Source organism: Puntigrus tetrazona, unplaced genomic scaffold (genome assembly GCF_018831695.1).
Source record: "Puntigrus tetrazona isolate hp1 unplaced genomic scaffold, ASM1883169v1 S000001140, whole genome shotgun sequence".
NCBI lineage: Eukaryota > Metazoa > Chordata > Actinopteri > Cypriniformes > Cyprinidae > Puntigrus > Puntigrus tetrazona.
Window position 1 is genome coordinate 103,485 of NW_025048726.1, and position 23,566 is coordinate 127,050.

A 23,566-nucleotide genomic window follows, 5' to 3' on the forward strand; every position below is an offset into this window, starting at 1 on the left:
TGCAGGTGGTGGCTTGCTACAGTTTTTATAGTCCTGGAACAGGAAGTAGCAGCAGAGGAGTGATCGCAGATCACCCAGGGTGAAACCCCCTCTTCTGGCTTGGTGACATAGCCCCCTCCTAGGAGCGACTCCTGGCACTCCATAAAACAAACAAAAAACACTGTGAGCTTGGGAGAGGGGTTCCAGGAGGGGGTCAGCAAGCGGAGTCAAGGAGGAAGAGATGGAGGAGGAGCCAGGGAGAAAACAGGAGGAGTCCGGAGGCGGGAGGCGATCCAGAGCCCAGCCATGATGGTCAGTGGTGGAGCCGGCGGAGGAGGAGCCATGGAGAGGTAACTGTCATCGACTCCATGGGGCCGACCGATGGCAGCGGAGCTGGTGGTCGAGAGACTGAGGCGGAGGCGGAGAGCCGAAGAGCCAGGGTGACACAGAGGCGCTGGAGGTCTAGGCGACACGCGAGGCCGGCAACTGATGCGGAGGCGGGGGGGCGAAGGGCGCGGTGAAGCCAGAGGACTGAGGTGGGCCGGGGAGGAGGAGCCTGACAGAGCCGGAGGGATGGAGGGGGCGGCGAAGCTGGAGGAGTGGAATCCTGAGGCGACGGATGGTCGACGACCGACCAAGCGTAGCTGGAGAGGCGATGGAGCCTGGTGGAGCTGGTGGACTGGCGGAGCACGGTGGAGAGGAGGGAGCTAGAAGCCCAGGGGAGCCGATGGGTCTACAAGCCGAGGTGGAGTCTGGGACTCGGAGGCGGAGCGATGAAGCGAGGATCCTTCACCCACGGCGGCGATGGAGACTGGCAGACCCGTGGTGAGCTCCAGGTGGAGGGCAGAGGATGAGTGCAGGGGCTGCTGGGATCCATCGGCGGCGTGTAGCAAGGGTGGGAGGGTGGGATAACTTGAGGTTTTGCACAGGCGCGGGCACTGGAGGCTTTGCGGCAGGTGGCCATCTTGGGAAGCGGCTCTGGGCAGGCGGCGGCCATCTTGGGAGCGGCTCTGGGCAGGCGGCGGCCATCTTGGGAAGTGGCTCTGGGCAGGCGGCGGCCATCTTGGGCAGCAGCTCGGGGAAAAGCGGCCATCTTGGGCAGCGGCTCTGGGAAGAAAGCGGCCATCTTGGGCAGCGGCTCTGGGAAGAAAGCGGCCATCTTGGGCAGCGGCTCTGGGAAGAAGGCGGTCATCTTGGTCAGCGGCTCTGGGAAGAAAGCGGCCATCTTGGGCAGCGGCTCTGGGAAGGCAGCCATTACTGGAGTTGATGCTGTATCCTTTTCCTCCTCAACACCCAACGTGAAAGCTGACCCCACAGTCACTAAACCGAACTCAATAAACTGTGCAAGCGACTCACGTGGACCCTCACGAACAAGTTTTGTCTTGAGTGGCTGATTTACTCCCTCATGATACAACTCAATCAATAAGCAGTCAGGTATGTCAGAGAGGTAAGCCATGTCCAGAAACTCTTGAGTATAATCCTCAATTGATCGAGTGCCTTGCTTGAGGGCCAATAAGCGTCTAGCGAGGTCCTACCTGGACATGGATCAGGTGAAAAGCCGCTGGATCCTGGTGTGAGGTTGCATTCTGTCATGAATGAGGGCCTGAGGCGTGCGGATCCATATGCAGGCTTTTATTAAGCGAAGGCATGGTCATAGCAGGCAGGCGTCAAACAGGGCAAACAGATGTATAGGAGGCGAGGCAATAACAAAATCCAGAAACAGGCGATGGTCAGGTCAGGCAGCAAACAATCAGAAAACCGAAAAACAGACAGGGTCAAAACCAGGAAATCAGAAACAATAATCCACGAACGATCTAACAAAGAAACAGGCGAAACAATGCAACCTGCAGGCGAGTGGCTTGCTACAGTTTTATAGTCCTGGAACAGGAAGTAGCAGCAGAGGAGTGATCGCAGATCACCCAGGGTAAGAGCTCCTCTGCTGGCTTGGTGACAGGTCCCCTAGGAGCACAGTCTGGGTTTGTTTTTGTTTTTCTCGCCTCACCCTTCCTCATGTAAATGCTGTACTTCCTTATTTCTGTCATCCCATCATGTCTAACCCCATCTTGTATCTGGATGTGGATGGGATGATGGCCCAAAGCATTTCACTACATGTCATTACTACGTATGTCTGTGTATGTGACCAATGGAATTTGAATTTGATTTGATTTGATTTGATTTGACTAAAGGTAAGTCCTGTAGAATACAGGAAAGGTTTGTTGAATGAAGCTAAGTGATTTAGAAAACAGGTAAGTCCTGTGGAATAGATGTAAGGCTTGTTGAATTAAGGTAAGTAATTTAGAAAACAGGTAAGTCCTCTAGAATACAGGTAACGTATGTTGACTAAAGGTAAGAGTACAGGTACAGCTTGTTAACTAAAGGTAAGTCCTGTAGAATGCAGATTAGGTCTGTTGATTAAAGGTAAGTCAGTAGAATACATGTAAGATTTGTTGAATGAAGGTAAGTGATTTAGAAAACAGGTAAGTCCTGTAGAATACAGGTATGCTTTCTAGACTAAAGGTAAGTGTTTTAGAGTACAAGTAAGGTCTGTTGAGTTAAGATATGTCCTCTAGAATACAGGTAAAGTTTGTTGACTAAAAGTAAGTCTACTTAGAATACAGGTAAGGTTTGTTGAATAAAAGTAGGTGTTTGGCAAAAAAATCATATTTAATGTGTCCAAAAGCAGTCTAAAGAGATAAAGACAGATAAAAGACTGAAGTAAATGCATGTAAACACAAATGTAAATGTATCTTTATACACTATATTGACAAAAGTTTTGGGTCACCCACTTCCAATAAACAGGTTGAACTACTTTATTATTAATTTTATCATTAAATTTAGTATGTATTTATTATTATAATATCCATGAGTACAAATCGTAATGTTAAAGCATACAATGATGTTCTAGGAATTGTGGATACAGATTTATGGACAGGACTCTAACATGACAATGCCTCTGTGTATAAGGCAAGTTTAAATAACAAATGATTGATTGAGTCACTGTGGAAGATCTTGACTGTTCTTCATAAAGCCTGATCCCAGCTGAACACTTCTGAGTGTGCGAGTTTAAATAACGCAGCTGTAGCGTAGTAACAAACACAACACGACTGGTGTCTGATTCAGAAGCAAATCCACAAGAGCACAAGAACAATGTCAGAGCTGTAGCCCAAGACTGATGATACACAGGGCAATTGAGAATAGGTAACAGATCTTTATCTGGATCGTTTAGATCAGTCTGCGGGCTCCATGTATCATCAGTCTGCGAGCCTCATTGCTTCAGGACAGGTCCAGCTCCAGTCTACAGCCATGATCCCGGTCCATATCAGTGTCATTTTCCAGCAATAAAACCAACAACTGAAAATAAACAAATGTAAAAATATTTTGGAGTAAAAGTGATTTTCTTTCACAATACACTTCAGTCTTCAGTGTTGTTTGCATATTTTAAGGTTTCCTCAGATTGATTGATTTCCTTGATTTGAGAAATTTACACAATAACAATGTCAGTTTCACACTTGAGTTTATTCTGATTTGAACTTTCATGGTATTCACAAGTTGGTCCAAGTATCTGTAAACAAAAACGTTTGTAAAAATTACATTTATATTATTTTACTTTTTAACTCTAATCTAAAATTGAAACAATGAGGTCAATGTAATTGCAGTCTCATAGTTATGTTGGGCATATCCTACATTCACTCTTTGGTCTGCTATGGTTTAAAATCCAAATCGCATTCTCTCGTGTTCATAAAAGTGTGTAACACCCTTCCATACAGTGATCATAAAGTATGGGTAAAACTCACAAAACCTTCTCAGGGATTTGGCGTAGAAGGTAATTTCATAAATGTTCCCAAAGCAGTCAGTAGTAGTGTTAAAACAGTCAGGTGCTGTAGACGGTGACTTTGTGACTGATCTCCTGAAGCAGTTCTTTCACAGCCTTATCCACATCCACCAGTTCATTGGCCTTGTCCTCCAGCAGCTTCTGATCTACATCATAGTTCTTCTCAGGATCTGAAAAACACAGACATATTGTTCTTTTAAGCGAGAACATTTAAAAGTTAATGTTTTGTGATGGTTCTCTTCTAATGCTTTAATTAGAGATGCGTTATTGACATACTTTTTAGCAGCTGGAGTTTGTCGCTGGCCTGTAGCAGCCATGTTTTGGCTTCCTGTTGGAGTTTCTCTGCTCTTTTCTTGGCCTCTGCCACTCCTTCTGCTTTCTGTGTGATCACCTGCTCGACACTACTGTACTTGTCCTTCAGCTCTGAATCCAGATCCTGCATAAACAGTCATGTATAGTATAGGTTACAAACCCACAACACTTCTTAGCAGAGATGACGTATCATATCCAGGTGATTCATGCACCTTTTGAGCTGCTCAGCAAGTGCAAGATGGCGCCGTTGAGGTCGGCTGCCGTCACGACCGCTCGGCAAAACTTTCTGTTTTTTTGTTAAGTATGTTTGTATTTTAAATAGTCTACGCTGTTTTCTTTATATAAGATGGCTATTACTACATATGACCGAGCCACTCTTATATCTATTGGTGTACAATGCACCCACCTTTCGCCCGTTTTTAAACCCGGACCCATGTTGGCGGCGAGATCCTGTCGAAGACAAAGGGCGCGACCGCACCGGCATCCACGAGGGAAGCGAGCGGCATCAGGAACAGGTTGAGGGCACGCTCACGCCGCGCTCCCTACCTAGTGTCCTGTTAGCCAGCGTCCAGTCTCTGGAAAACAAGCTCGATGACCTCAGGGCAGGATCAAGTTCAGAGAGACATGGTGCGGGACTGCAACCTCCTCTGCTTCACCAAGACATGGCTGAACCCAGTGGTGCGCCATACAACCGGCCGAGTTTTTCTCTGTTTACCGCATGGACAGAACAATGGAGTCGGGAAGACAAGAGGAGGTGGAGTGTGTCTGATGGTGAACAATCGCTGGTGCGAGTTGTTTACCAACCCTCTCTCACGCTCCTGCACACCAAACCTGGAACTTCTGACCATCAATTGTCGCCCTTTCTATCTTCCACAAGAATTCAGCTCGGTCATAGTCAGTGCCGTTTATATTCCACCTCAAGCACGATCACCTAACATCACACCAGTCACAGCACCGGGGCCGCGCACTCATTGTGATGGGGATTTTAACAGTGCAAACCTCAAGCAGCGCACCGCCAAACTTTCACCAGCAACTCACCTGCCCCACCAGGGGCGAAAGGACACTGGATCACTGCTACACACCCTTCATAGAGAGCTACAAGGCAAAATCATGCCCACCGTTTGGTAAATCGGACCATGGCGCCATCTTCCTCGTGCCTGTTTACAAACAGAGGCTGAAACAGGAAGCCCGGTACAGAGGGAGGTGTCACGCTGGTCTGACCATTCGGTGGCGCTCTGCAGGGGCGCTTTGGATAGCGCAGACTGGGCCATGTTCAGGTGTAGCTCGAGGGCGTCAACGTGTTCACAGAAGCAGTGATGGGATTCATCGGGAAACTAGCGGATGACACGGTAGAAAACAGTCATCAGGGCGTTTCCCAACCAGAAGCCGTGGGTAAACCGTGGGTAAACTATCCACGACTCTCTGAGATCCCGCTCCGCGGCCTATAACACGGGGATAGTGTTACGAGCCTCCCGTTTGTCTAGGACACGCAAGGCTGTAACAAATAAAGTCTACAAAACAAAAAAAAAAACGTCGGACGGTCACATCAATCCCTGATCCAGAAAAGCACAAACGCAGTCTTGAATAAATATCTTTCATTTATTTAAGAACAGATGAATAACAGAGGAAGCAAATCTTCAGGAGAGAGGCAAGGCCAACATAATAAACAAACTACAAACTACAAACTACAAAATATAAATAACCTACTCAAACGAAAATAAATAAATAACAGAGTCTTACCTTAGATATTTAATCTCTCCCTGAAACAGTCTACAGTCCCCTCGTGTTTCAAACAGTCCATCATTGTTCCTGTGCCGAAGAAACCTCTTGCCTCTTGCCTGAATGATTACGCGCAGTTCTGGCGGCGGTAGAGATGAAGTGCTTTGAGAGACTCGTCAGAGACTTCATCACCGCATCACTACCGGACACACTCGACCCACTACAATTCGCCCACCGCCAGAACCGGTCTCACGGAGGATGCCATCACACACCTCCTCCACACAACCACGAGCCACCTGGATTTTAGAAAAGGGAACTATGTGAAATTGCTGTTCGTGGACTATAGTTCAGCGTTCAACACCATAGTTCCCTCCACACTCACCTCGAAGTTGGAGGTCCTGGGACTCAGCCCATCCCTGCGTCACTGGATCACCAACTTCCTGACCGACAGACCACAAGCCGTACGGATGGGAAAACACACCTCATCCTCCCTCACTCTCAGCACTGGAGCCCCTCAGGGTTGTGTTCTGAGCCCCTGTTGTACTCGCTGTACACACATGACTGTGTGGCCACTACAAACTCCATCACCATCATTAAATTTGCTGACGACACTGTCGTGGTGGGCCTGATATCCAACAACGATGAGATGGTCTACCTTCAGGAGAACAATCTGCTCCTGAACGTCAGAAAAACAAAGGAGTTAATAGTGGACTTCAGCACGAAGCAGGTGCGCTCTTACCATCCCATCATGATCAAAGGGGACCCGGTGGAGAGAGTGGACAGTTTTTCGGTACCTGGGTGTTCACATCACGCAGGACCTGTCTTGGTCCTGTCACATCAACACCCTGGTGAAGAAGGCCCGGCAGCGTCTATACCATCTGAGGCGGCAGGGACTTCAGACTCCCATCTCAGGTGCTCAGGAACTTTTACACCTGCACCATTGAGAGTGTCCTGACGGGAAACATCACCTCCTGGTTCGGGAACAGCACCATGCAGGACAGGCGAGCCCTTCAGAGGGTGGTGCGGTCAGCTGAGCGCACCACCCGCACTGACCTCCCTGTGCTGCAGCACATCTACAACAAGCGGTGCTGTACCAGGGCCAGGAAGATCGTGGAAGACCTCGGCCATCCCAACAATGGACTCTTCTTTCTGTTGCGTTAAGAAAGCGCTTTCGTTCCCTGAAGGCAAACACAGAGAGAATGAGGAGGAGCTTCTTCCATGAGCCATTCGGAGTCTGAACCAGAGAAACCCAGCGCCTAATCACCGGGATTCCCATGTTCACCCCTCTTTCCCCAGATACCCACTTACAACTGGACAATTACACTGGACAATACTCCACTAGTCACTTTACATTGGACATTCACACAGCCACTTTATATTTTATACTTTATTTTATTTTTACCTTTTATACTTTGTACACTTCTTCGTATATATATATTTTTTTATTTTATATTTTTCGTTTTCTATTCAGCGCTGGAAGGTTGTAAAAAACATTTCACTGCATGTCGTACCATGTATGTATGTGTATGTGACAAATCAAATTTGAATTTGAATTTTTGAAGTGCCTTGATGCTGTCCGCCTCTTTCTCTGTGCTGTTCGCTGGTGGAGGTGTTGAGTGCCTTTTCTTTCAGCAAAGCTACATCGCTTTCCAACTTCAGCAGCCTTGAGCGGTGTTACTCAGTTTTAGCTCCAAGTCCAACGCATTTTAAACAAAAGAGTCACAAATTGCTTCAAAGATCAAGTCCAAATTACTAATGACTAAAGAATGGCTAAAACGGTCCCCTTTGGAACCAATGGCTAGAAATGTAGACTTACGGAGACCAGCAGGTCTTGCGTTCCCTTGATGTCAGCGCTGGCCTGTTTCAGAGCCTCGGTCACTGAACTCTGGGGGCGCTCAGCCTGCTGCAAGGCCTCCTTCACCATCTCAGAGGTGTCTTTCACATCCGTCGCCTCCTTTCTGTGAAAACCAGACAATATACAAACATTTACATTCATTTCCAGTTATTATTGTCATTTGACTGCACAGACACTACATTTTACTTTACTATTCTCCTGTTTGATACTCTTAAGTGCTTTGACACAATCTGTATTGTTAAAAGCGCTATATAAATCTGATTAACAATGAACCGGTCAGTAGGTGGCAATGCTACCACATTCCACAGATATGGTACATTTTAGTGAAGTGCTTCTCAACCAGAATCCCACTCAAAATTGCTCATTCAAAAATAGTTTTTCCTTCACGTCAGATTTTTCTACTAAATGTTTTGCTTTCGACAATTATTTGTACGACAAAGAAGTCTTGTACTACGCCTTAATTAAAAATGCTATAAAGACATGATTTCTATTTTCCTCTGATACTTTTTGTTCCAGTCAATTTTCACATTTTAATGATTTAGAAAACATTATTTCATGCCTATTTTTGTTTATAAATACCTGAAGGCAAATACATATCTATAAATAGATGTACTCCCGACAGCCGCAGATTCTCTCTCTCTCTCTTTCTGTCCTTCTTTTATTCCTTTCTTTACTCTTTCTTTCTTCAGGGAAACTGACAGAATTAAACTGACCGTACATAAAGAGCGAGAGATATGTTGCCATATAATATTCTCCATAAACTCTTGCACAATGACTTCCTCACACACACTCACACATGCATCAAAAACAGAATTGTGATAAACTCCAAAACAATTGCCTGATATTAACACAAAAATATCAGAATTCAGAGGAATTTAGTCATTTCTTCAGCTCTGGAATGGGATTCGTGCTGTAAAGGCTTTTAACAAGTGGGTTTAATGAGGGTTTAACAAGTCAGGGATAAGGTTACCTTTCTGATCTTCTTTGTGAGGCCAGCATCGTCACATTTATTAATTCGAAGTGTTTTAAAAGAAACCTTAACACTTACACAGCTTACTGCTAAATGAGCAAATAATGTCAGATCATTTCAAACCTGCTTTTTTTCTATTTGTATTTCACACACACTCAAAAATGAAGGTACAAAAGCTGTCACTGGGCGGTACGTTTTTAAAAAATACACTTTTGTACCTATTAGGTTGTCACACGTGTGGACTCTTTTGTTGTTGTTTTGTCTTCTCCCATGTGTTCAGTGTCACCTACTTTCTATTAATTGTCTAACTGTGTCTTGTTAATTTAGTCAATTCCTGTGTGTATTTAAGTTCCAGTTTGCTTCTGTTTAATCGTCAGTTCTCGTCTTTTAATGCGTGTGGTCCTTTTTGTCCTGCCTGCTTGCAGCTATATTGCTATTTTGTTCGTTTTTAGAGGATTAAAACTGTTTTAGTTTATTTTTCTCATTGAGTGCTCCTTCTACTTAAACCACACCGTGACATAGGCTCAAATATGTACCTTTACGAACTAATATGTACCTTTTAAGCTACCAAAATGGACCCTTTAGGTACAAACATGTCCCTTTTAAAAATCTACCGCCCCAGTGACAGCTTTTGTACCTTTATTTCCAAGAGTGTATTTGCACTAAAAGGTATAATATACAGTATTATCATAATTCACTGTGTTCCTGTCATAATCCTTAGAAATAGCAGAATGTATCGCTTAAAGTGCAACATAACAAACAAATACACACATTAACCCTCTGTCCACTAAAAGACACTGCAATCATCTGCAAACGTACAGGCTTTATTCAAATATATTTACACTAAATGTATAATTGAAATTACATTTCATTATATGACCAAATTAATTTACAAAACCACAAGCTGGTTTTAGACAGCACAGACTCCTTTTGCAAACCAACTAAAAATCTATTACATCTAAACATGAATAAATATGAATTATATGTACAATTTAGTGTCTAGTGCCTCGGTCTGTTCCTCTTATTTACACAATGTCCCATTTCTCCCTTTTTCTCTCTACTCTCATTCTGAAAAACACGCTTTAGCTAAAAACCCCAATCTCTATCTGATCTCAGGCTCTGGTTTCTGCTGGTGCTGTGTGTTCAGCTCCTCCAGGATCCACACAGAGCCCCTCACCGGACTGAAGGTGACCAGGAAGCAGTTCTCCGCACTTCCTGTGTCACTCCTGCTCTCCCTATACAAACAGTCGAAAAGCATTGATCTAGACTGATCCCAACGACACAATCCAGCCGTGACTCTGCTGTGATTCAGAAAGTGTGTGTCACTGGCCTTACACCTGTTCAGTTTAACCAGGGGTGGCTCTCAATGTCCTCTAAACTGGGCGGTCTGATGCCGATGCACTGAGACACCAGCGAATCAGCTGACGGCACTCTGTTACACACAACACAGTCTTCAGCAACACAAAAGCACACGCTTCACCTGGATCTGGGCGTGGCGTCTGTCTCTTGCCTGTAGACAGCTCTCTAGGGAAGGTCAGCCTGCTTTTGGAGGTGACCCTGCGTGCTCCTCTGAAGGGGAAACAGCCGCACAGGATGCTGTAGAGCGTCACCCGACCGACCAAACCGTAGCGGTCCTGCGTGATAGCGGTGCTGCGAAACCACTCAGGAGGCGTATTCAAGAGTGCCTGAGAGACACAACAAGACCACAAGCGTCCGATCAAAATCTTCCCTTTGCTGTTCACAAACGCATCACTGCAGTGAGATCAAAGCAACCTGCAAAGTGTCGGTAGGCCGAGTCTTGCAGCAGATCTCCACAGCCGAAGTCCAGCAGCTTGATGTCGTGTGACTCAGTGGAGATCAGCAGGTTCTCGGTTTGGCGTCCCGGTGCAGGACTCCGCGGCTCTCGCAGTGTTTCAGCGCCGTGATCAGCTGCAGCAGGACTTTCTTGGCCAGAGTCTCCTCCAGACATCCGTTCTCCTCGCAGAAACTCTGGAGATCTTGGCAAGGAGGCGGGGCGCTCCAGGATCATGGTGTGGCGTCTGCGATGGTCGAACCACTCCAGCAGCTGCAGGACGTTTGGGCAGGCAGGAGCCGAATTGACCAGGGTCATCAACGCCACCTCCAGCGGCAGCAGACCTGACCTTCCTGCAGAGACCAAAGATCCGTTACATCCAGAGCTGAATGCAGATTCACAACAGATTCACCTTCAACTCACCACTTTCAGCTTCTCAGGCGTCCTGCTTTTGCAAGCGTGCTTGATGGCAACCTGTGAACAGATCAACCGCAGGAAATCACGCCTTCACTGATATCGCCAACTCTAAAAGCTGTTTGAAGGAGGCAGGGAAGGAAAGCGTCTTACTGGCAGTCTGTCGGACCTGCGTATCCCAGCATGCACCGAGGCGAATCCACCTCGGCCCAGCAATGGGCCCTTGGCATACGCTTCTGAAACGCACAAGAACATGTATAAACAGAACATTTTCTATTAATAACTGAGTCATGACATCTTTGATAATCCTGACCTCTGCGGGAGCGTTTGGCTGGTCTTGTGTTGGAGGTGGGCGGCCCTTCATCCTCCCGGCCGCCGCTCTGCGCTTCCTCTTCCTGTGAGGCTGATCTGTGGACACAGAAACAGCCAGGTCAGAAGGCAGAGGCGCGATGTATCCTGGTAGCTCTTGGCTCAGGGGCTGCTCTGGGTCACGATCACCAGAGCCTCGTCTCCCATCCTCCTGAGCAGCCGTCTGAGAGATAGCAGCGCTCCTGGATCTGGAGCGGCCCGAGGCTGAAATATTACACACTTACAATACTTCATACTGTTTTATTAACAGTCAATAATCAAAACCTTATTTAGCACAGTTTATCTGTCACGTGGAACAAGACACGCATCACTTAACTTCAATATAACAGGTTGCACAAGCTGTCAAACAATGCACATACCAATAATAAATATCCTAAAATAATCCATTAAAAAACATACCTCGTCTTTCGTCCGAGTGAGCCATTGACGACTTCCTCCAAACTCCAAATAGGGAGAAAAAAAAGAAAATGTATAAAATAAAATGAAATACAATAACAATACAAGACACAACTGCAGTAATAAGTTTAGTTATAGAACAAATAACAGTTTAAAACTCTTCTCCAAGAAAATCCGCTGATCTCCGTCTGAAATAAAAGTCTTCTTCTAAGGGAATCCTCCGATGAGCTTCAGAAAGCAACAAGATCTGATCAGAAAATACTCAAATGTCTCCTCGTCTCACAACCAACAGATAGCGATGGGTTCGAGTGTTTATATATTCAGGCGGAACTCATAACACACGTCGCTATAGCAACTAAGGCCGCGAATCACGCCGGCGCTTACGTCAGTTCGCATCGCTCGTACATCTCAGCACGAGTTGAATATTTATGCAATTATTCATTTCTTTTTAAATTAAATTTTTATAATAGATTTCATTTTAATTATTTAACTGTTTTAAAAACAGCTTTAAATGACAATTCAAGGAGTTTCATTTGCAAGATTTCATACAACAGTTCAATAAACGGCGCTGATATTAAATGACTTACATTGTATGACTGCAACACTTTTTCATGATTTCGCTCTGCTTCGTCAAAGAAAATAGTTTTAAATGAGTTTGGTTTATGCATGAATGTGCGTTTTTAAACGAACGAGTCAATGATTCAGTTAGACACTCATTAAGAACAGACTCCTGAATGAATCAGTCTTTTGAGCGAATCATTTGAACTATGATTCGCTGTTTTAGTTTCAATTGTAAAATACTATTTGAGTTATTTTAATACTTATTTTAATATATATATAGGCCATCGTAAAATATGCTACTGTATGAACTACACTGCAAAAAAACTGCTGTTCTTGTTTAGATTTGTTTCATTGTTGTCCAGCCAAAATATTCAAAAAATCTTCAATTAGAGGATTTTCAAGACTGACAGACTTTTCAAGAAAAATCTCTCACTTAATTTTGACTCACTTTTTCTTAAAAGGAAGCAATAATTATAGTATATATTTTTATTTTTCTATTTTTATTTTTGCTGTGTTGCACATTTTATATTTTGTATATTGTACATAATTCTCTTTATATCTGTCTTGTCTTGTTATCGTGTTGCACTGTAGAGTTTTTGTCACTAAAACAAATTCCTCGTATGTGCAAACATACCTGGCAATAAAGTGATTCTGATTCTGATTCTGATCATTTTGATTTCTAGATATTTTTTCCGGAAGCGTATGTAAGAAAAGCATATTTTGCAGTTCGGCAACAAAAACAAAATTGGTCATAAAATTGAAAAACAGAAGGGAAGGACTAAAAGGAAGTCCAGCTATTCTTGTCTGGTGACCATCTGTTAAAAATGAGCATAAATTATATTATTATTTGGTAAGCTATTGTCACTTTTAATATGGGGTGTAAGCTGTTTTGTCTGTCATTACAAATGTCCCTATAGTGAAGTTTGCTGATATGATCAAACCAGTGTGCTTTAAAAAATAAATAAAATAAACTGAGCTGCATTAAAACACAATGGAGCTCAGCAAGAGTTTTCTGCTTGTAATTATGGAAATTGCTTGATTTATTGACTTGTCTCTAAGGATCCTCGCTCTTACAATACTAAACACAATGAAAATGAATTGACTTTGAAAGACACAGACCTTGTTTATGTCTGTGTTGTGGTTTATGATGGTGACCCCGAGACCTTTTGTACGCTGCCATCTAGTGGTCGTTTTATGTTGTTGACATTTTTGCGGTTGATATTCATTTTAGTAGAGTTGCATAATGTATTGTTGGAAATTAGCACAAATGAATATAGAGCCAATTCATTTATTTATTTATTTAAAAGTTTTTGCCATAAAACAACATATATTGACATTTGTATTTCATATTAAAATCAGTCTACAGTAAAATGTACTACAGATTCACTCAGAAACTGCATTTGTTGTAACGACTTGTGGATGTAGCTCGAAATAATTCTATTAAGATACATTGGGTATTAACATAGCCTGTTTTCGTTGTCCTATAGGCTTTCTAAATTTCTAAATCATTAACATTCCATTTTAAAATGAACAATATCATAAATTCATTTACATGAACCTATAACACGCATATATTCTTTATTCTCACATTTACTGAACTTCTAGAACATAGAAGGATACTCTATTTTATTTAATTTTTCCCTGGTGCTTCTTACATGGCTGAATAAATTCAAATGTAATATAGGTTAAGATTAAAATACATCTGCAGTATAAAGGAAACACAAATTAGGGCTTAGCGTCTTTCCATTAACATCAAACAGTAAGCGCATAAGTGTTTAGGGGTCATTATTTAAGAAAAATAATTCGAAAAAGGTATTGCAGCAGAAAAGCAAACTTCAAAAACCTGTTCTAAAATTATGTTATTACTATAGGTAAATGTTGTAAGGTACGGGTAAGGTTTGTTGAATAAAGGTTTGTGTTGTAGAATACAGTTAGGTCCTGCAGAATACAGGTAAGGTTTGTTGAATAAAGGTTAGTGTTGTACAGTACAGGTAAGTCCTATAGAGTACAGATAAGTTCTGTAGCATACAAGTAAGGTTTGTTGACTAAAGATAAGTGTTTTAGAGTACAGGTACAATTTGTTGACTGAAGGTAAATGTTGTAGAATACAGGTAAGGTTTGTTGACTGAAGGTCAGTGTTTTAGAAGTCTGAGTAAGGTTATCTTCTTGAAGAGGGGGAACCCCACTGTCCTGCCGGGACGATGGCAGCCGGGTATTCGATGGACGCGTGGGAGAAGTGGCGTCTCGTGTGCTTGGCACCTCTTTCCGTGGAGGATATTGAAGATATCTTTCATTTCGGAACTTTGATTACGGGGCTATTGCTGATCGGATTGGGCATAGCCCTGGTATATCGACAAATTGAGAGAACGAGGGCAGCTGTCCACAGCCCCACAAGGCTGCCTGGAATAACTGAAGTAGTGGGCAGATCTGTCGGGACTCAGACTGTGGTTGTAAACCGCACTTTGGATAACATCATGGGGAAGCTCGAGGCTTTGCATCGAAAAATGGATCAATTTGGGGACCACAATGGACAATAGAGTTGTTCGGGTAAACTGCTTACGACTACTCGCACCAAGCCTAAACAAATTCCATTCCTATCTGGTTTCGACTCCCTCTACCATGCACTGCTGGAAAAACAACTCCCCCGGTAGATCACGGCAGTGAAGGCGCTCGCACTCCTCACTCCCACCTTTCCGCCTGCCTGGCAGACAGGTCTGGATCAACGCTGCATTGGCGGCTGCCAGAGAAGGATGACTGCTCGCCAGTGGAGGATCCCAATGACCCAGAGACTTTACATTGTTTTACATGTTGTCAAAGTGTCTAAACTATCTTCTTCTATTGCTGAGGTGTTTTTTTTCCCGTTATCACACTGTGGTCCTGTCATGAGTGAGGGGTCTGAGGCGTCATGGATCCATATGCAGGCTTTTATTAAGCGAAGGCATGGTCATAGCAGGCAGGCGTCAAACAGGGCAAACAGATGTATAGGAGGCGAGGCAATAACAAAATCCAGAAACAGGCGATGGTCAGGTCAGGCAGCAAACAATCAGAAAACCGAAAAACAGACAGGGTCAAAACCAGGGAACTCAGAAACAATAATCCACGAACGATCTAACAAAGAAACAGGCGAAACAATGCAACCTGCAGGTGAGTGGCTTGCTACAGTTTTTATAGTCCTGGAACAGGAAGTAGCAGCAGAGGAGTGATCGCAGATCACCCAGGGTAAGCCCCCTCTTCTGGCTTGGTGACATAGCCCCCCTCCTAGGAGCGACTCCTGGCACTCCATAAAACAAACAAAAAACACTGTGAGCTTGGGAGGGGTTCCAGGAGGGGTCAGCAAGCGGAGTCAAGGAGGAAGAGATGGAGGAGGAGCCAGGGGAGAAAACAGGAGGAGTCCGGAGCGGGAGGCGATCCAGAGCCCAGCCATGATGGTCAGTGGTGGAGCCGACGGAGGGAGGAGCCATGGAGAGGTAACTGTCATCGACTCCATGGGGCCGACCGATGGCAGCGGAGCTGGTGGTCGAGGAGACTGAGGCGGAGGCGGAGAGCCGAAGAGCCAGGGTGACACAGAGGCGCTGGAGGTCTAGGCGACACCGCGGGCCGGCAACTGATGCGGAGGCGACGGGGCGAGAAGGGCGCGGTGAAGCCAGAGGACTGAGGTGAGCCGGGGAGGGAGGAGCCTGACAGAGCCGGAGGGATGGAGGGACGAGGCGAAGCTGGAGGAGTGGAATCCTGAGGCGACGGATGGTCGACGACCGACCAAGGCGTAGCTGGAGAGACGATGGAGCCTGGTGGAGCTGGTGGACTGACGGAGCACGGTGGAGAGGGAGGAGCTAGAAGCCCAGGGGAGCCGATGGGTCTACAAGCCGAGGTGGAGTCTGGGACTCGGAGGCGGAACGATGAGCGAGGATCCTTCACCCACGGCGGCGATGGAGACTGGCAGACCCGTGGTGAGCTCCAGGTGGAGGGCAGAGGATGAGTGCAGGGGCTGCTGGGATCCATCGGCGGCGTGTAGCAAGGGTGGGAGGGTGGGATAACTTGAGGTTTTGCAGGCGCGGGCACTGGAGGCTTTGCACGGCAGGTGGCCATCTTGGGAAGCGGCTCTGGGCAGGCGGCGGCCATCTTGGGAAGCGGCTCTGGGCAGGCGGCGGCCATCTTGGGAAGTGGCTCTGGGCAGGCGGCGGCCATCTTGGGCAGCAGCTCGGGAAGAAAGCGGCCATCTTGGGCAGCGGCTCTGGGAAGAAAGCGGCCATCTTGGGCAGCGGCTCTGGGAAGAAGGCGGCCATCTTGGGCAGCGGCTCTGGGAAGAAGGCGGTCATCTTGGTCAGCGGCTCTGGGAAGAAAGCGGCCATCTTGGGCAGCGGCTCTGGGAAGGCAGCCATTACTGGAGTTGATGCTGTATCCTTTTCCTCCTCAACACCCAACGTGAAAGCTGACCCCACAGTCACTAAACCGAACTCAATAAACTGTGCAAGCGACTCACGTGGACCCTCACGAACAAGTTTTGTCTTGAGTGGCTGATTTACTCCCTCATGATACAACTCAATCAATAAGCAGTCAGGTATGTCAGAGAGGTAAGCCATGTCCAGAAACTCTTGAGTATAATCCTCAATTGATCGAGTGCCTTGCTTGAGGGCCAATAAGCGTCTAGCGAGGGTCCTACCTGGACATGGATCAGGTGAAAAGCCGCTGGATCCTGGTGTGAGGTTGCATTCTGTCATGAATGAGGGGCCTGAGGCGTGCGGATCCATATGCAGGCTTTTATTAAGCGAAGGCATGGTCATAGCAGGCAGGCGTCAAACAGGGCAAACAGATGTATAGGAGGCGAGGCAATAACAAAATCCAGAAACAGGCGATGGTCAGGTCAGGCAGCAAACAATCAGAAAACCGAAAAACAGACAGGGTCAAAACCAGGGAAATCAGAAACAATAATCCACGAACGATCTAACAAAGAAACAGGCGAAACAATGCAACCTGCAGGCGAGTGGCTTGCTACAGTTTTTATAGTCCTGGAACAGGAAGTAGCAGCAGAGGGAGTGATCGCAGATCACCCAGGGGTAGAGCTCCCTCTGCTGGCTTGGTGACAGGTCCCCTAGGAGCACAGTCTGGGTTTGTTTTTGTTTTTCTCGCCTCACCCTTCCTCATGTAAATGCTGTACTTCCTTATTTCTGTCATCCCATCATGTCTAACCCCATCTTGTATCTGGATGTGGATGGGATGATGGCTAAAGCATTTCACTACATGTCATTACTACGTATGTCTGTGTATGTGACCAATGGAATTTGAATTTGATTTGATTTGATTTGATTTGACTAAAGGTAAGTCCTGTAGAATACAGGAAAGGTTTGTTGAATGAAGCTAAGTGATTTAGAAAACAGGTAAGTCCTGTGGAATAGATGTAAGGCTTGTTGAATTAAGGTAAGTAATTTAGAAAACAGGTAAGTCCTCTAGAATACAGGTAACGTATGTTGACTAAAGGTAAGAGTACAGGTACAGCTTGTTAACTAAAGGTAAGTCCTGTAGAATGCAGATTAGGTCTGTTGATTAAAGGTAAGTCCAGTAGAATACATGTAAGATTTGTTGAATGAAGGTAAGTGATTTAGAAAACAGGTAAGTCCTGTAGAATACAGGTATGCTTTCTAGACTAAAGGTAAGTGTTTTAGAGTACAAGTAAGGTCTGTTGAGTTAAGATATGTCCTCTAGAATACAGGTAAAGTTTGTTGACTAAAAGTAAGTCTCGCATAGAATACAGGTAAGGTTTGTTGAATAAAAGTAGGTGTTTGGCAAAAAAATCATATTTAATGTGTCCAAAAGCAGTCTAAAGAGATAAAGACAGATAAAAGACTGAAGTAAATGCATGTAAACACAAATGTAAATGTATCTTTATACACTATATTGACAAAAGTTTTGGGTCACCCACTTCCAATAAACAGGTTGAACTACTTTATTATTAATTTTATCATTAAATTTAGTATGTATTTATTATTATAATATCCATGAGTACAAATCGTAATGTTAAAGCATACAATGATGTTCTAGGGAATTGTGGATACAGATTTATGGACAGGACTCTAACATGACAATGCCTCTGTGTATAAGGCAAGTTTAAATAACAAATGATTGATTGAGTCACTGTGGAAGATCTTGACTGTTCTTCATAAAGCCTGATCCCAGCTGAACACTTCTGAGTGTGCGAGTTTAAATAACGCAGCTGTAACGTAGTAACAAACACAACACGACTGGTGTCTGATTCAGAAGCAAATCCACAAGAGCACAAGAACAATGTCAGAGCTGTAGCCCAAGACTGATGATACACAGGGCAATTGAGAATAGGTAACAGATCTTTATCTGGATCGTTTAGATCAGTCTGCGGGCTCCATGTATCATCAGTCTGCGAGCCTCATTGCTTCAGGACAGGTCCAGCTCCAGTCTACAGCCATGATCCCGGTCCATATCAGTGTCATTTTCCAGCAATAAAACCAACAACTGAAAATAAACAAATGTAAAAATATTTTGGAGTAAAGAGTGATTTTCTTTCACAATACACTTCAGTCTTCAGTGTTGTTTGCATATTTTAAGGTTTCCTCAGATTGATTGATTTCTTGATTTGAGAAATTTACACAATAACAATGTCAGTTTCACACTTGAGTTTATTCTGATTTGAACTTTCATGGTATTCACAAGTTGGTCCAAGTATCTGTAAACAAAAACGTTTGTAAAAATTACATTTATATTATTTTACTTTTTAACTCTAATCTAAAATTGAAACAATGAGGTCAATGTAATTGCAGTCTCATAGTTATGTTGGGCATATCCTACATTCACTCTTTGGTCTGCTATGGTTTAAAATCCAAATCGCATTCTCTCGTGTTCATAAAAGTGTGTAACACCCTTCCATACAGTGATCATAAAGTATGGGTAAAACTCACAAAACCTTCTCAGGGATTTGACGTAGAAGGTAATTTCATAAATGTTCCCAAAGCAGTCGGTAGTAGTGTTAAAACAGTCAGGTGCTGTAGACGGTGACTTTGTGACTGATCTCCTGAAGCAGTTCTTTCACAGCCTTATCCACATCCACCAGTTCATTGGCCTTGTCCTCCAGCAGCTTCTGATCTACATCATAGTTCTTCTCAGGATCTGAAAAACACAGACATATTGTTCTTTTAAGCGAGAACATTTAAAAAGTTAATGTTTTGTGATGGTTCTCTTCTAATGCTTTAATTAGAGATGCGTTATTGACATACTTTTTAGCAGCTGGAGTTTGTCGCTGGCCTGTAGCAGCCATGTTTTGGCTTCCTGTTGGAGTTTCTCTGCTCTTTTCTTGGCCTCTGCCACTCCTTCTGCTTTCTGTGTGATCACCTGCTCGACACTACTGTACTTGTCCTTCAGCTCTGAATCCAGATCCTGCATAAACAGTCATGTATAGTATAGGTTACAAACCCACAACACTTCTTAGCAGAGATGACGTATCATATCCAGGTGATTCATGCACCTTTTTGAGCTGCTCAGCAAGTGCAAGATGGCGCCGTTGAGGTCGGCTGCCGTCACGACCGCTCCGGCAAAACTTTCTGTTTTTTTTGTTAAGTATGTTTGTATTTTAAATAGTCTACGCTGTTTTCTTTATATAAGATGGCTATTACTACATATGACCGAGCCACTCTTATATCTATTGGTGTACAATGCACCCACCTTTCGCCGTTTTTAAACCCGGACCCATGTTGGCGGCGAGATCCTGTCGAAGACAAAGGGCGCGACCGCACCGGCATCCACGAGGGAAACGAGCCGGCATCAGGAACAGGTTGAGGGCACGCTCACGCCGCGCTCCCCTACCTAGTGTCCTGTTAGCCAACGTCCAGTCTCTGGAAAACAAGCTCGATGACCTCAGGGCAAGGATCAAGTTCCAGAGAGACATGGTGCGGGACTGCAACCTCCTCTGCTTCACCAAGACATGGCTGAACCCAGTGGTACGCCATACAACCGGCCGAGTTTTTCTCTGTTTACCGCATGGACAGAACAATGGAGTCGGGGAAGACAAGAGGAGGTGGAGTGTGTCTGATGGTGAACAATCGCTGGTGCGAGTTGTTTACCAACCCTCTCTCACGCTCCTGCACACCAAACCTGGAACTTCTGACCATCAATTGTCGCCCTTTCTATCTTCCACAAGAATTCAGCTCGGTCATAGTCAGTGCCGTTTATATTCCACCTCAAGCACGATCACCTAACATCACACCAGTCACAGCACCGGACGCGCGCACTCATTGTGATGGGGATTTTAACAGTGCAAACCTCAAGCGCGCACCGCCAAACTTTCACCAGCAACTCACCTGCCCCACCAGGGGCGAAAGGACACTGGATCACTGCTACACACCCTTCATAGAGAGCTACAAGGCAAAATCATGCCCACCGTTTGGTAAATCGGACCATGACGCCATCTTCCTCGTGCCTGTTTACAAACAGAGGCTGAAACAGGAAGCCCGGTACAGAGGAGGTGTCACGCTGGTCTGACCATTCGTGGCCGCTCTGCAGGGCGCTTTGGATGGCGCAGACTGGGCCATGTTCAGGTGTAGCTCCGAGGGCGTCAACGTGTTCACAGAAGCAGTGATGGGATTCATCGGAAACTAGCGGATGACACGTAGAGAAAACAGTCATCAGGACGTTTCCCAACCAGAAGCCGTGGGTAAACCGTGGGTAAACTATCCACGACTCTCTGAGATCCCGCTCCGCAGCCTATAACACGGGGATAGTGTTACGAGCCTCCCCGTTTGTCTAGGGGGCACGCAAGGCTGTAACAAATAAAGTCTACAAAAAAAAAAAAAAAACGTCGGACGGTCACATCAATCCCCTGATCCAGAAAAGCACAAAGCGCAGTCTTGAATAAATATCTTTCATTTATTTAAGAACAGATGAATAACAGAGGAAGCAAATCTTCAGGAGAGGGCAAGGCCAACATAATAAACAAACTACAAACTACAAAATATAAATAACCTACTCAAACGAAAATAAATAAATAACAGAGTCTTACCTTAGATATTTAATCTCTCCCTGAAACAGTCTACAGTCCCCTCGTGTTTCAAACAGTCCATCATTGTTCCTGTGCCGAAGAAACCTCTTGCCTCTTGCCTGAATGATTACCGCGCAGTTCTGGACGGTAGAGATGAAGTGCTTTGAGAGACTCGTCAGAGACTTCATCACCGCATCACTACCGGACACACTCGACCCACTACAATTCGCCCACCGCCAGAACCGGTCTACGGAGGATGCCATCACACACCTCCTCCACACAACCACGAGCCACCTGGATTTTAGAAAAGGGAACTATGTGAAATTGCTGTTCGTGGACTATAGTTCAGCGTTCAACACCATAGTTCCCTCCACACACTCACCTCGAAGTTGGAGGTCCTGGGACTCAGCCCATCCCCGCGTCACTGGATCACCAACTTCCTGACCGACAGACCACAAGCCGTACGGATGGGAAAACACACCTCATCCTCCCTCACTCTCAGCACTGGAGCCCCTCAGGGTTGTGTTCTGAGCCCCCTGTTGTACTCGCTGTACACACATGACTGTGTGGCCACTACAAACTCCATCACCATCATTAAATTTGCTGGCGACACTGTCGTGGTGGGCCTGATATCCAACAACGATGAGATGGTCTACCTTCAGGAGAACAATCTGCTCCTGAACGTCAGAAAAACAAAGGAGTTAATAGTGGACTTCAGCACGAAGCAGGTGCGCTCTTACCATCCCATCATGATCAAAGGGGACCCGGTGGAGAGAGTGGACAGTTTTCGGTACCTGGGTGTTCACATCACGCAGGACCTGTCTTGGTCCTGTCACATCAACACCCTGGTGAAGAAGGCCCGGCAGCGTCTATACCATCTGAGGCGCTTAAGGGACTTCAGACTCCCATCTCAGGTGCTCAGGAACTTTTACACCTGCACCATTGAGAGTGTCCTGACGGGAAACATCACCTCCTGGTTCGGGAACAGCACCATGCAGGACAGGCGAGCCCTTCAGAGGGTGGTGCGGTCAGCTGAGCGCACCACCCGCACTGACCTCCCTGTGCTGCAGCACATCTACAACAAGCGGTGCTGTACCAGGGCCAGGAAGATCGTGGAAGACCTCGGCCATCCCAACAATGGACTCTTCTTTCTGTTGCGTTAAGGAAAGCGCTTTCCTTCCTGAAGGCAAACACAGAGAGAATGAGGAGGAGCTTCTTCCCGCAGGCCATTGGAGTCTGAACCAGAGAACACCCAGCGCCTAATCACCGGGATTCCCATGTTCACCCCCTCTTTCCCCAGATACCCACTTACAACTGGACAATTACACTGGACAATACTCCACTAGTCACTTTACATTGGACATTCACACAGCCACTTTATATTTTATACTTTATTTTATTTTTACCTTTTATACTTTGTACACTTCTTCGTATATATATATTTTTTATATTTTATATTTTTCGTTTTCTATTCCGGACGCTGGAAGGTTGTAAAAACATTTCACTGCATGTCGTACCATGTATGTATGTGTATGTGACAAATCAAATTTGAATTTGAATTTTGAAGTGCCTTGATGCTGTCCGCCTCTTTCTCTGTGCTGTTCGCTGGTGGAGGTGTTGAGTGCCTTTTCTTTCAGCAAAGCTACATCGCTTTCCAACTTCAGCAGCCTTGAGCGGTGTTACTCAGTTTTAGCTCCAAGTCCAACGCATTTTAAACAAAAGAGTCACAAATTGCTTCAAAGATCAAGTCCAAATTACTAATGACTAAAGAATGGCTAAAACGGTCCCCTTTGGAACCAATGGCTAGAAATGTAGACTTACGGAGACCAGCAGGTCTTGCGTTCCCTTGATGTCAGCGCTGGCCTGTTTCAGAGCCTCGGTCACTGAACTCTGGGCGCGCTCAGCCTGCTGCAAGGCCTCCTTCACCATCTCAGAGGTGTCTTTCACATCCGTCGCCTCCTTTCTGTGAAAACCAGACAATATACAAACATTTACATTCATTTCCAGTTATTATTGTCATTTGACTGCACAGACACTACATTTTACTTTACTATTCTCCTGTTTGATACTCTTAAGTGCTTTGACACAATCTGTATTGTTAAAAGCGCTATATAAATACTGATTAACAATGAACCGGTCAGTAGGTGGCAATGCTACCACATTCCACAGATATGGTACATTTTAGTGAAGTGCTTCTCAACCAGAATCCCACTCAAAATTGCTCATTCCAAAAATAGTTTTTCCTTCACGTCAGATTTTTCTACTAAATGTTTTTGCTTTTCGACAATTATTTGTACGACAAAGAAGTCTTGTACTACGCCTTAATTAAAAATGCTATAAAGACATGATTTCTATTTTCCTCTGATACT

At 45.0% G+C, this 23,566-nt stretch overlaps 1 long non-coding RNA gene across 1 annotated transcript; it reads right to left on the reverse strand.

The window, feature by feature from the left end:
- Window positions 1–18,892: 18,892 nt before the first annotated feature.
- Window positions 18,893–23,125, reverse strand: LOC122341165. Its single transcript, XR_006250435.1, has 3 exons — window positions 23,019–23,125; window positions 19,441–19,600; window positions 18,893–19,333 (listed from the first exon to the last, which is right to left on the reverse strand). It is a non-coding gene; the product is annotated as an uncharacterized LOC122341165 (long non-coding RNA).
- Between the last annotated feature and the right edge of the window lie 441 nt (window positions 23,126–23,566).